Source organism: Chiloscyllium plagiosum, unplaced genomic scaffold (assembly GCF_037043375.1).
Source record: "Chiloscyllium plagiosum isolate Xiang-an unplaced genomic scaffold, Cpla_swu_hap1 HiC_scaffold_9, whole genome shotgun sequence".
Taxonomy (NCBI): Eukaryota; Metazoa; Chordata; class Chondrichthyes; order Orectolobiformes; family Hemiscylliidae; genus Chiloscyllium; species Chiloscyllium plagiosum.
The window spans coordinates 93,784,935-93,798,701 of record NW_028270147.1 but is presented as its reverse complement, the minus strand read 5'-3'; positions in this window follow the sequence as shown (position 1 = coordinate 93,798,701).

Below are 13,767 nucleotides of genomic sequence, written 5' to 3'. Positions count from 1 at the left end.
ACCGTGTAAGCAATCTCCATGTCACAGCCGAACTGATAGCCCTGCTGACACCTAACGACAGTTTAACTCAACGACGACTTGTTAGCACATCACCGCCCTTACACAAAGCCTTACGACAGAGTGGCCCTCTGTCAGGCCGGTTTAGCACACACTGCCTGCTGAGTGTAGACTGAGAAAAGAGAAATGAGACTTAGTGATAACACGAGGATCCAATCCTAAAGCTTGATCTGAGACCCAGCTGCAGTTCCACCCCAGAACCACCCTTTGATAGTTGTCTCTCCCTTCAAGTTCTGGTTTTGAGAAGGCGAGGGAGACACAGAGAGAGAGCGAGAGAGAGAGGAAGATGGATAAGGTCTGATATTTTGACTGAATGCCATCAATTTCAGCGGGAACACTGATCATTTCATGGTGAAATTCAGTTAGTGAAAACTCTGCAATTGAAATCATTAATCATTCCAGTGTAAACATTTATGCTTTCATGACTGGCAGATTCATCTGTTAAACAGAACAGTGTTGGATTCTTGCATGTTAACCAGCTCAATTCTTACAGCTGAGACATTGTGGGTTTCATTGTTTATTTGTATGTGTATCTTGCCATTTGCTGAGTTTGTCTTTAAGGACTGCATGTGCTGTGTTCAACCAATCACTGCTGGTAACACACACACACACACACTCGCTCACACACTCACACAGACAGACAGACACATACACACACCCACACATACACAGACAGACACATACACACACAGAGACAGACACACGTGGACACACACACAGCCACATACACAGAGACACACACACGCTCACACACAGACAGACAGACACACATGCTCACATACACACACACAGACACACACACAGACACACACATATGCTCACACAGACAGACAGACACACACACAGAGACAGACAGACGCACACAGCCACATGCAGACACATACACACAGACACATACACACACAGGCTTACACACACACTCCTACACACACGCACACACACACATACAGACACACACTCAGACACACACAGAGACGCACTCACACAGACTCTCACACACATACTCATACAATACTCATACACACACGCATAAACACTCACACACACAGACGCACACACACTCATACACACACAAGCACACGCACACACACACATGCACACACACACGCATGAAAATCAATTGTTTGCTATAATATCTGTCTCATAACTTGTTCTGTGTCTTTAATTAAACTGACCCACAGAGTTAATCAACTGCTAAGTGATAACCAGCCCATTATCAGGAATGGCACGGTTTACTCGTCAGGGGTTCGTTTCTTCCATTGTTTTAAGAATGACTGGGCTCCTTGGTTGTAGAATCAGCAGCATCCAATACACCATATCTGTACTGGCTCATCAAATAAGCCAACCATTTCATCTCAATACTAGTTCTTTCCCATCTATCATTTTCCCGTAACCTTTGTGAGTACTTATCCAACCCTGTTTTGAATCTGCTTCCTTGAATTGTAACTCTGGAGTGAATCTCACCTTATCTTTTTGACATTCCTTCTGAGGGCATCTCTGGCTAGGTTAGCATTTATTGCCCGTCCCTAAGAGCCCAGAGGGCAGCGAAGGGTCAACCACATTGCTGTGGGTCTGCAGTCACGTGTAGGCCAGACCAGGTAAGGATAGCAGATTTCCTTCCCTAAAGGAACCAGATGGAGTTATCCAAGAACAGCTTCATGAGACTCTTAATTCCAGATTTTTTTAAATTGAATTCAAATTCCACCATCTGCGGTGGCAGAACATTACCTGGGTCTCTGGATTGGTGATCCATTGGTAATACTACTTGGCTATCACCTCCGCAATATTTTGGATAAATCTGACATCCGTCGCGATTCTTTGGAGGGGTTTTTATCACAATGTTTAGCAAGATTTCTCGCCGTGTCTCGCCATGTTATTTACCTGTTGTGGTTCTGTTCGCCGAGCTGGGAATTTGTGTTGCAGACAGTTCGTCCCCTGTCTAGGTGACATCCTCAGGGCTTGGGAGCCTCCTGTGAAGCGCTTCTGTGGTGTTTCCTCCGGCATTTATAGTGGTTTGTCTCTGCCGCTTCCGGTTGTCAGTTCCAGCTGTCCGTTGCAGTGGCCGGTATATTGGGTCCAGGTGGATGTGTCTGTTGATAGAATCTGTTATTTACCTACCCTGTGGCGTCTCTCATGTCTGATCTCCATCTCCTTGGACTTCAGTGAAGACAACTCAGTGGTTAGCACTGCTGCCTCACAGCGCCAGAGACCCGGGTTCAATTCCCGACTCAGGCGACTGACTGTGTGGAGTTTGCACATTCTCCCTGTGTCTGCGTGGGTTTCCTCCGGGTGCTCCGGTTTCCTCCCACAGTCCAAAGATGTGCAGGTCAGGTGAATTGGCCATGCTAAATTGCCCGTAGTGTTAGGTTAAAGGTGTAAATGTAGGGGTATGGGTGGGTTGCGCTTCGGCGGGTCGGTGTGGACTTGTTGGGCCGAAGGGCCTGTTTCCACACTGTAAGTAATCTAATCTAATCTAATCTAATCTAATCTAATCTAACTCGCTAAGGCATTGAGTCATGACTGTCTGTTTGTTGAGCATAGCTGAAAATGTGTTGCTGGAAAAGCGCAGCAGGTCAGGCAGCATCCAGGGAACAGGAGAATCGACGTTTCGGGCATAAGCCCTTCTTCCTGAAGAAGGGCTTATGCCCGAAACATCGATGCTCCTGTTCCCTGGATGCTGCCTGACCTGCTGCGCTTTTCCAGCAACACATTTCCAGCTCTGATCTCCAGCATCTGCAGACCTCACTTTCTCCTGTTTGTTGAGCATGCAATGCGTTGGTCACTTAAGCTGGCATGGGCAATGAGGTTGATGGGACATACTGCAAGATGTATGACCTCTTGACTGAGGACTGCTGACCAGCAAGTTAAGTTGCCCACATCTGTGAAAGTATTAATTGGCAAGGTAAGACGAGGCAAGACACAGCAATGAGCATTCAGCTAGGCATGAAGTGAGCGAGGGCTAAGAAAACAGCCCTGAGGTGCAGGCTGGTCCAGGCTGTGAGGTGGGTGTCCATCCCTGTCCATAAAGTATCCCCACTGCAGCCTCGGAATATTCGTTACTGGTGCCAACCAGTCTCTGCTTACCATTGCCAGGATAGCCATGAGGGTTTGGCAGATACAAATGGCCATGGATGAGGGCTGCATGTGGCTGGTGCCCATGGATGGTGGCCCGGCCTGTGGTTTTGCACCGTGAAAATCACCGGGAGCGAACTGAACCCATCTGGCTCTCAAGATTTGGAGATGCCAGTGTTGGACTGGGGTGTAGAAAGTAAAAAAATCACATAACACCAGGTTATAGTCCAACAGGTTTAACTGGAAGCACTATCTTCCAAATAAACCTGTTAGACTATAACCTGCTTATTATCCAGCTCCGGTTTCCTGAACCAGTTTTCTCCATGATGGGCTTGTTTGACAGGTTTGATAAGATGGGAGGCTACGTCCGAACTTGAAACATGGAAAATAGGTGCAAGAGTAGGCCATTCGGCCCTTCGAGCCTGCACCGCTATTCTATATGATCATGGCTGATCATGCAATCTCAGTATCCCATTCCCGCATTCTTCCCATTTCCCCAAGGGCCACATCCTGCTCCCTGTGATGAACTGGCCCCAACAGCTTCCTGTGGGAGAGAATTCCACAGATTCACCACTCTGAGTGAAGAAATCCTTCCTTGTCTCAGTCTTGAATGGCTTACCTCTCATTTTTAGTCTGTAACCTCTAATTCTGAACTTCCCCAACGTTGAGAACATTCTTCCTGCATCGAGCCTGTCAGGTCCCGTCGGGATTTTATATGTTTCAAAGAGCTCCCCCCTCATTCTCCTAAACTCTGATGAGTATAAAGTCCAGTCAATCCAGTATTTCTCCCGAGGTCAATCTTGCCCTGGAGAAATCTTGGAGGATTGGGCTAGTTACTGAGTGGATCACATGGACAATGGGATAGCTCATTGTGGACGTCGACTTGATGACCCCTTTCTTTTGATGTTGCGCAAAAAGCACTTTGAGTTTCTCCAGAAATTTAATCGTGCAGCGAGCTGTCTTGCAAATTGCTGAAGAATAAGGAAGGTTGCTAAAGCCTTTATCATTTGGCACTTATCTGGATAATGGCAAGAATGCCAAATTTCAAACAGTTTATGACTCACCTTTCAACTTCCTTTGCCAAACCCCATGTTAGCTAACATTATAAACAGTCCCACGACCTCAGGTAATTTCTCCCTCCCTTTAAAACATTTTCCTTATCAACTCTCCCCTGAAGACCACTTTATCCTCGTGAACACCCTCCCTAGCTCCAACGTTCCTTTGCTCACCAAGGTTTTTGATATGACTTTTCCCTAACTGACCCGTTCTGAGATGATCTGAGACATCTTTGGCTCGGGCAGGACGCGAACCCAGACCTCCTGGCTACAAAAGCAATTTTCCAGAGGTTTTGAGCACAACCCTCTATCCCCAACCCCCAGCTTGAACCTCCATAGCACACGGGACTCACAAATAACAATGGCCAGCACTCTTTCTTCCTCATCAGCTTCTCCACACTTCAGACTTTGACTGAATTGGCCACTCAGTTAAATAGTCATAGAGTCATCGAGTCATACAGCATGGAAATAGACCCTTTGGTTCAAACAGTCCATGAGGAGAAAGTGAGGTCTGCAGATGCTGGAGATCAGAGATGGAAATGTGTTGCTGGAAAAGCGCAGCAGGTCAGGCAGCATCTAGGGAACAGGAGAATCGACGTTTCGGGCATTAGCCCTTCTTCAGGAATGAGGGAAGTTGGTCCAGCAGGCTAAGATAAAAGATAGGGAGGAGGGACTTGGGGAAGGGGCGTCAGAAATGTGATAGGTGGAAAGAGGTCAAGGTGAGGGTGATAGGTCAGACTGGGGTGGGGGCGGAGAGGTCGGGAAGAAGATTGCAGGTTAGGAAGGCGGTGCTGAATTTGATGGATTTGACTGAGACAAGGTGGGGGGAGGGGAAATGAGGAAACTGGTGAAATCCGAGTTCATCCCTTGTGGTTGGAGGGTTCCTAGCCGGAAGATGAGGCGTTCTTCCTCCAACCGTCGTTTCGCTGTGGTCTGACGATGGAGGAGTCCAAAGACCTGCATGTCCTTGGTGGAGTGGGAGGGGGAATTGAAATGTTGAGCTACAGGGTGGTTGGGTTGGTTGGTCCGGGTGTCCCAGAGGTGTTCTCTGAAACGCTCCGCAAGTAGGCGGCCTGTCTCCCCAATATAGAGGAGGCCACATCGGGTGCAAAGGATGCAATAGATGATATGTGTGGAGGTACAGGTGAATCTGTGGCGGATATGGAAGTTTCCTTTGGGGCCTTGGAGGGAGGTGAGGGGGGAGGTGTGGGCGCAAGTCTTGCACCTCCTGCGGTTGCAGGGGAAGGTGCCGGGAGTGGAGGTTGGGTTGGTGGGGGTTGTGGATCTGATGAGGGAGTCACGGAGGGAGTGGTCTTTACGGAATGCTGATAGGGGAGGGGAGGGAAATATATCCTTGGTGGTGGGGTCCGTTTGGAGGTGGCGGAAATGGCAGCGGATGATTCGCTGTACATGGAGGTTAGTGGGGTGGTAGGTGAGGACCAGTGGGGTTCTGTCCTGGTGGCGGTTGGAGGGGCGGGGTTCAAGGGCGGAGGATCGGGAAGTGGAAGAGATGCGGTGGAGGGCATCGTCGACCACGTCGGGGGGGAAATTGCGGTCCTTGAAGAAGGAGGCCATCTGGGATGTGCGTTTTTGGAACTGGTCCTCCTGGGAGCAGATGCGGCGGAGTCGAAGGAATTGGGAGAATGGGATGGCGTTTTTACAGGGGGCAGGATGGGAGGAGGTGTAGTCCAGGTAGCTGTGGGAGTCGGTTGGTTTGTAGTAGATGTCCGTGTTGATTCGGTTGCCTGAGATAGAAATAGAAAGGTCGAGGAAGGGGAGGGAGGAATCTGAGACTGTCCAGGTGAATTTGAGGTCGGGGTGGAAGGTGTTGGTGAAGTGGATGAACTGTTCAACCTCCTCGTGGGAGCACGAGGCGGCGCCGATACAGTCATCGATGTAGCGGAGGAAAAGGTGGGGGGTGGGGCCAGTGTAGTTGCGGAAGATGGATTGTTCCACATATCCTACGAAGAGGCAGGCATAGCTGGGGCCCATGCGGGTGCCCATGGCTACTCCTTTGGTTTGGAGGAAGTGGGAGGATTGGAAAGAGAAGTTGTTCAGGGTGAGGACCAGTTCAGTCAGTCGAAGGAGGGTGTCAGTGGAAGGGTACTGGTCGGTACGGCGGGAAAGAAAGAAGCAGAGGGCTTTGAGTCCTTCGTGATGGGGGATGGAGGTGTACAGGGACTGGATGTCCATGGTGAAGATAAGGCGTTGGGGACCTGGGAAGCGAAAATCATGGAGCAGGTGGAGGGCATGGGTGGTGTCCCGAACGTAGGTGGGGAGTTCTTGGACTAAGGGGGACAGGACCATGTCGAGGTATGCCGAGATGAGTTCGGTTGGGCAGGAGCAGGCTGAGACGATGGGTTGTCCGGGGCAGTCAGGTTTGTGGATTTTGGGCAGGAGGTAGAAATGGGCGGTGCGGCGTTGTGGGGCTATGAGGTTGGAGGCGGTGGAGGTGATGAGGTTATGGATGGTCTGGGAGATGATGGTTTGGTGGTGGGGGGTGGGGTCATGGTCAAGGGGGCAGTAGGAGGAGGTATCTGCGAGCTGGCGTTTGGCCTCAGCGGTGTAGAGGTCGGTGCGCCAAACTACTACCGCGCCTCCCTTGTCTGCTGGTTTGATAGTGAGGTTGGGGTTGCAACGGAGTGAGTGGAGGGCTGCGCGTTCCGAGGGTGAGAGGTTGGAGTGGGTGAGAGGGGTGGGGGAGTTCAGGTGGCGGTTAATATCGCGGCGGCAGTTGGCTATGCAGAGGTCGAGGGCAGGTAGGAGGCCAGCACGGGGTGTCCAGGTGGATGGGGTGTGTTGGAGGCGGGAGAAGGGGTCGTCAGAGGGTGGGCGGGAGTCTTGGTTAAAGAAGTAGGCGCGGAGGTGAAGGCGGCGGAAGAATTGTTCAATGTCACGCCGCGTGTTGAATTCATCAATCCGGGAGCGTAGGGGAATGAAGGTGAGGCCTCTGCTGAGGACTGATCTTTCAAACATTCCATGCCAACCATAATCCCAAACTAAACTAGCCCTGCTTACCTGAGCTTGGCCCATAAACCTCCAACCCTTTTCTCTTCAAGTACTTATCTTTCAAACATTGTAACTGTACCCACATCCACCACTTCCCCTGGAAGTTCATTCCACATGTGAACCGCCCTCTGTATCAAAACTTCCCCCTCATGTCTTTTTAAAATCTCTCTCCTCTCACCTTAAAAATGTGCTGCCTTGTCTTGGAATTCCCCATCCTAGGGAAAAGACAACCTACCATTAACCCCGTCTGTACCTCTCAAGGGTTTTGATAAACTTCTATCAGGTCACCTCCCCACCTCCTACTGTCTCATGAAAAAAGTCCCAGTCTGTTTAGTCTCTCCTTACAACTCAAACCTTCCAGTCCCAACGATACCCTGGTGAATCTCTTCTGAACCCTCTCTAGCTTAATAGTATCCTTCCTCCACCTCGGTGACCAGAACTGGACACAGTGCTCTGGAAGGGGCCTCACCAATGTCTTGTACAACCTCAACATATCCTCGCACTCCTCAGCTCCGTTGGCTGTGATTGCCCATTCTCACTTATCTGAGTGTGGGTACAGCCTTGTCTTGTGGTGGCTTCTCTCCTTATCCCTGCCCTGGTGCCCTTGAGTGCTCTATCCTTGGTGCCCCTTTGCTATTTCTCAGTTACATACTGACTCCTTGGGCACAGACACGGGATCAGGGGTCTCTCGCACACACTTAAACGACACCTAGCTCCAGCTCACTATCACCAAATCATGCTATGGCTACCCACAATGCCCACCTGAGAGGGTAGATAAGTCTTTGCTTTAGCCCATCTCGCCACAGCAGGCATATCTGACCTTGCAGCACCCTCTCAGTACTGTGTCATCAACTTGCGTTGTGGGTTGGAAAGCCACTCTGGACGAAAGCGGAAAAGGAGGAATCCTTACTCAAGATATGACAAAGGCAACTTGTATTTTTTTTTAAGGCCAACTGATTGAGACACTGGATCGAATGGAACGCGCCTGTCAGAAATGGCCACACCTGCATCAGGGAAGATGATCACCCAGCTGTTCCAACTGAAGAAGGGAGGTGAGGGAACACGAGACCGAATGTGGTAGTCATGTCTTCACGGTCAAACAGCTCGTGGGCAATCCCACCCAGCCCCACCTGGGGCAACAGTCTCAGTCGAGGCCCAGCATCAGTGGGAGTGGTCAGCAGAGAGAAAAGCTAACCCATAGCCTTCTCTGTCTTTAATAAGGCCATCACCGGGCCTAAGTTTGTAGGTTTTGCCATTCATCCTTGCTCTCCCTGAAAACACGTGGTTTCCTCCTCCTTGACGGGTCTTCCCCATCCAGTCCTTTGCCAACCCCATGCCAGTACCATCGCCAATTCCAACAACTCACAGGAGCGGCTGGGCCTGCCCAAAAGGCTTGGGCCTGACGCGGCCTCAGGGCAGTGTGGGAGAGAGCATCCCTATCTCCCTGTCATAACCCTCCTCCCCCTTGGAGAGGGGAAACAAGAGAGCAGATAGTAAAGAACAGATTTATTGGAATGGCACCAGGGAGGAGTGAGGTCAGAGTACTGGAGAAACTGGGAATTGTTCACCTTGGAGCAAGGAAGACTTATGGACACTTAATCAAGTTGTTCAAAATTTTGACTGAGTTACTGAGGAGGTGCAGTTTAACTGGCTGGAGGGCAAGCAACAGACAGTCTAGAATTAAGAAAGCAGCTGACAAAAAAAACTGGAAGTTGAATGAGAGGTATTCATTTTATGCAGCAGTTCGGTGCAAGCTTAAATGCACCAGGGATCACAGAGTTATCATATCAGGCCATTTGGCACATCATCTCTACACTGGCTCCGTGAGTATTTTAACACACACTGTTTCTACCTAAATAATCGTCAATGTCCTCTTGAATACCTCAACTGAACATGGGGAGATGGAGACAGATTCAATAAAAGGAAATTGGATGAATATTGGGCTTAACAGGTTTTAAGTAATTGTCGAGTTTTGACTAAAGAGTGGGACCAATAGATCCTGGTGCATCCATTACTCAAACAGTCAGCGTGGGAACAATGGATTGAGTGGCCTCCTTCCATTTTAGAAACATATTCATAGGACGTGGCTGTCACTGACTAGGTCACCATTTATTGCTCATCTCTAATTACACTGGAGAAGATGGTGGTGAGCAGCCTTTGTGAACCGCCGCAGTCAATATGCTGTCGGGTTACCCACAATGTAGCTGGGGAGGGAATTCCAGGATTTTAACCCAGTGACAATGAAGCTACGATAATATATTTTGGGGCCAGGATGGTGAGTGTCTTGGAGGAGAACTTGCAGTTGCATGGGGCTCCCATGCAGCTTTATCCTTCTGGATTGGTTGTAGATTTGGAAGGTCCTGTCAAAGGAATCTTGGTGTGTTACTGTAAAAGTGATAATGCAAGTAATGTACTGGGGAGGCGAAGCTCAGTATATCCTTGGTTATGGTGGAAAGTAATTAATTAGGGATCTATTGATAGCCTTTTAAAATAACTGGATTGCCATGACCGAATCCTGGTCCATTTCAGCACTGAGTCTGCAAATCAGTCTTAATTAAAGCACCCCAAACTGGATGGCTGCCAAATCTGGCCCTGCAAATCTTTGCGGCTGTATCTCTCTGCCTAACTCAGGAGAAAGTGAGGCTGGGGCCTGTCCTGATTAAAGAGTAACCCAGTTTGCTGCTCCTCACCAGGGGAGACCAAACAAATGACTGAATGATTGGGATTTCAGATACCTACCACATCTCAGAGCTTGGATATCTATGCCGGACATTGTCATAGAGGTCTCTTAGTCTGCAGCTGTGGGTTTAATGGAAATGGCACTGTTGAGGGTGAGGCTAACAGACCCAACATTCTCTCTCTTGATGTTGCAAATTGCTCCTTTTGTAATAGACCACCCTGTTTATCAGGCCATGGAATTCAAGGTGATTGGCTCCTTAACCTCAGAATCTTTGCTCTGCTATCATCAATTCAATTCTGCTACTGTATGAGGCATGAGCGAGACCACAACAGAGTACCCTTATTTGAGGAGAGACGTTGTTGAACCAGAGAAGATTCACTAGATTGATTCCAGAGATGCAAGGCTTATCTTATGAGGGGAGATTGAGTAGCTTAAGCCTGCACTCTCTGGAGTTTAGCGGAACGAGGGGAGATCCAATTGAGGTATAGAAGATGCTAAGGAGAATTGACAAAGTAGATGGAGAGGGGATGTTTGCTCATGAGGGACAACCTAGAATGAGAGGTCATTGATTTAGACTAAGGGGTGGCAGGTTTAAAAGGAGGGATTACCTATAGTATTTTGACTGGAAATACGATAGTTTGAGTACTTTAGATGGGTCAGTTTTTGTCCAATGTGTGCAGGAGGGTTTCCTGACACAGTATGTAGACAAGCCAACAAGGGGCAAGGCCACATTGAACTTGATACTGGGTAATGAACCTGACCAGGTGTTAATTTTGGAGGTAGGTGAGCTCTTTGGTGATGGTGACCACAATTTGGTTATGGTTACTTTAGTGATGGAAAGGGATAGGTATATAACGCAGGGCAAGAGTTATAGCTCAGGGAAAGGCAATTATGATGCGATTAGGCAAGATTTAGGATGCATAGGATGGGGAAGGAAACTGCAGGGGATGCGCACAATTGAAATGTGGAGCTTATTCAAGGACCAGCTACTGCGTTCCTTGAGAAGTGTGTACCGGTCAGGCTGGGAGGAAGTGGTCAAGTGAGGGAGCCGTGATTTACTAAAGAAACTGAATCTCTTGTCAAGAGGAAGAAGATGGCTTATATTCGGATGAGATGTGATGGCTCATTTAGGGCGCTTGAGTGTTTCAGGTTAGCCAGGAAAGACCTAAAGAGAGAGCTAAGAAGAACCAGGAGGGGACATGAGAGGTCATTTGCAGATAGGATCAAGGAAAAACCGAAAGCTTTCTATAGGTATATCAGGAATAAAAGAATGATGAGAGAAAGATTAGGGCCAATAAAGTATTGGGAGTCAGAGGAGATAGGGGAAGCACTAAATGAATACTTTTCATCAGTATTCACATTAGGAAAAAGACAATGTTGTTGAGGAGAATACTGAGATACAGGCTACTAAACTAGATGGGATTGAGGTTCACAAGGAAAAGGTGTTAGCAATTCTGGAAAGTGTGAAAATAGATAAGTCCCCTGGGCCGGATGGGATTTATCCTAGGATTCTCTGGGAAGCCAAGGAGGAGATTGCAAAGCCTTTGGATTTGATCTTTACATCGTCATTGACTACAGGAATAGTGCCAGAAGACTGGAGGATAGCAAATGCTGTGCCTTGTTCAAGAAGGGGAGTAGAGACAACCCTGGAAATTATAAACCAGTGAGCCTCACTTCATTGTGAGTAATGTGTTAGAAAGGGTTATAGGAGATAGGATTTATAATCATCTAGAAAGGAATAAGTTGGTTAGGGATAGTCAACATAGTTAGGTATAGTGTGTGAATGGTAGGTTGTGCCTCACAAACCTTACTGAGTTCTTTGAGAAGGTGACCAAACAGGTGGATGAGGGTAAAGTGGTTGATGTGGCGTATATGGATTTCAGTAAGGCATTCGATAAGGTTCCCCACGGTAGGCTATTGCACAAAATACGGAGGCATGTGATTGAGGGTGATTTAGCGGTTTGGATCAGAAGTTAGCTAGCTGAAAGAAGACAAAGGGTGGTGGTTGATGGGAAATATTCATCCTCGAGTTCAGTTACTACTGTGTACCACAAGGATCTGTTGTGTTTGTCATTTTTATAAATGACCAAGATGAAGGCGTAGAAGGATGGGGTTAGTAAATTTGCAGATGACACTAAGGTTGGTGGGGTTGTGGATAGTGCTGAAGGATGTTGCAGGTTACAGAGGGACATAGATAAACTGCAGAGCTGGGCTGAGAGGTGGCAAATGGAGTTTAATGTGGGAAAGTGTGGGATGATTCACTTTGGAAGGAACAACCGGAATAAAGAGTACTGGGGTAATGGTAAGATATTTGGTCACGTAGAAGAGCAGAGAGATCTCTGTGTCCACGTACTTAGATCCCTGAAAGTTGATACCCATACGATGTTTTAGCTTTTATTGGAAGAGGGATTGAGTTTTGGAGCCATGAGGCCTTGCTGCAGTTGTACAAGACTCTGGTGCGGCCGCAGTTGGAGTATTGCCCTCAGTTCTGGTCACCACATTATAGGAAGGATGTGGAAGCTTTGGAAAGGGTTCAGAGGTGATTTACTTGGAAGTTGCCTGGCATGGAGGGAAGGTCTTATGAGGAAAGGTTGAGGGACTTGAGGCTGTTTTTGTTAGAGAGAAGAAGATTGAGAGGTGACTTAATTGTGACAGAAAAGATAATCAGAGGGTTAGGTAGAGTGGACAGTGAGAGCCTTTTTCCTCTGCTGGTAATGGCTAGCACGAAGGGGCATAGCTTTAAATTGAGGGGTGATAGATATAGGACAGATGTCAGAGGTAGTTTCTTTACTCAGAGAGTAATAGGGGCATGGAATTCCCTGCCTGCAACAGTTGTTGACTCATCAATTTTAACGGCATTTAAACGGCCATTGGGTAAACATATGGATGGAAAAGGAATAGTGTAGGTCAGATTGGTTTCACAGGTCGGTGCAACATTGAGGGCCGAAGGGCCTGTACTGCGCTGTAATGTTCCATGTTCTGTATTCTCTCTTAAAGGATGGTGAAGCTGTGGAATTCACTCCCCAGAGTGTGATGGAGACTGAGACACTGAACAAAGCAGAGAGAGAGACAGATTTGTAATCAGCAATGGGTGGAAGGGTTATAGGGACCAGGCAGGAAAGTTGACTTGAAGCTGAGATGGGATCAGCCATAATTGTATTGCCAGGTGGAATAGGCCTGAGGGACTGAATCACCTACTTCGGGTCCTGGTTCTCATGTTCTTCTGAGATTTGGATCATCTATCATCAACTCCACCCAATGTCCCTACTCACTTGAGACAGAGTCCTGTAGGAACATACCATCGTCCCTGAAGGGGCAGCATGGTGGCCCAGGTGTTAGCACTGCTGCCTCACAGGGTCCCAGGTTCAATCCAGCCTCGGGTGACAGTCTGTGTGCAGTTTGCACATTCTCCCAGTGTCTGCATGGGTTTCCTCCCGGGTGCTCCGGTTTCCTCCCGTGGTCCAAAGATGTGCAGGTCAGGTGAATTGGCCACGCTAAATTACACATGGTCTCCAGGGATGAGCAGGCTAGGTGAATTAGCCATCGGAAATGCAGGGTTATGGTGGTGAGATGCTCTTCGGAGGGTCGATGTCTACTTGAAGGGCTGAATGGCCTGTTTCCACACTGTCGGGGTTGTATGAACTAACCAGACTTTTCACTCCGATCTCCCGTCTCAATCACTTGGGCAAAGAGATGGCTGTCATTCTTGTTGAGAACATCACGTTCGACCAGACAATTCCATTGGAGTAAGAGTGAGCTAACACTTCAGCCTCCCCTGATCTCTGCTGTATAGAAAGCAAGATATAGAAAGCAAGATAAAGAAAATGTGAATGAAGACAGTGCGAGTGAAAGAAAAGGCAAAAGTATTTTTAAATTGCCAATAATTAAGCTATG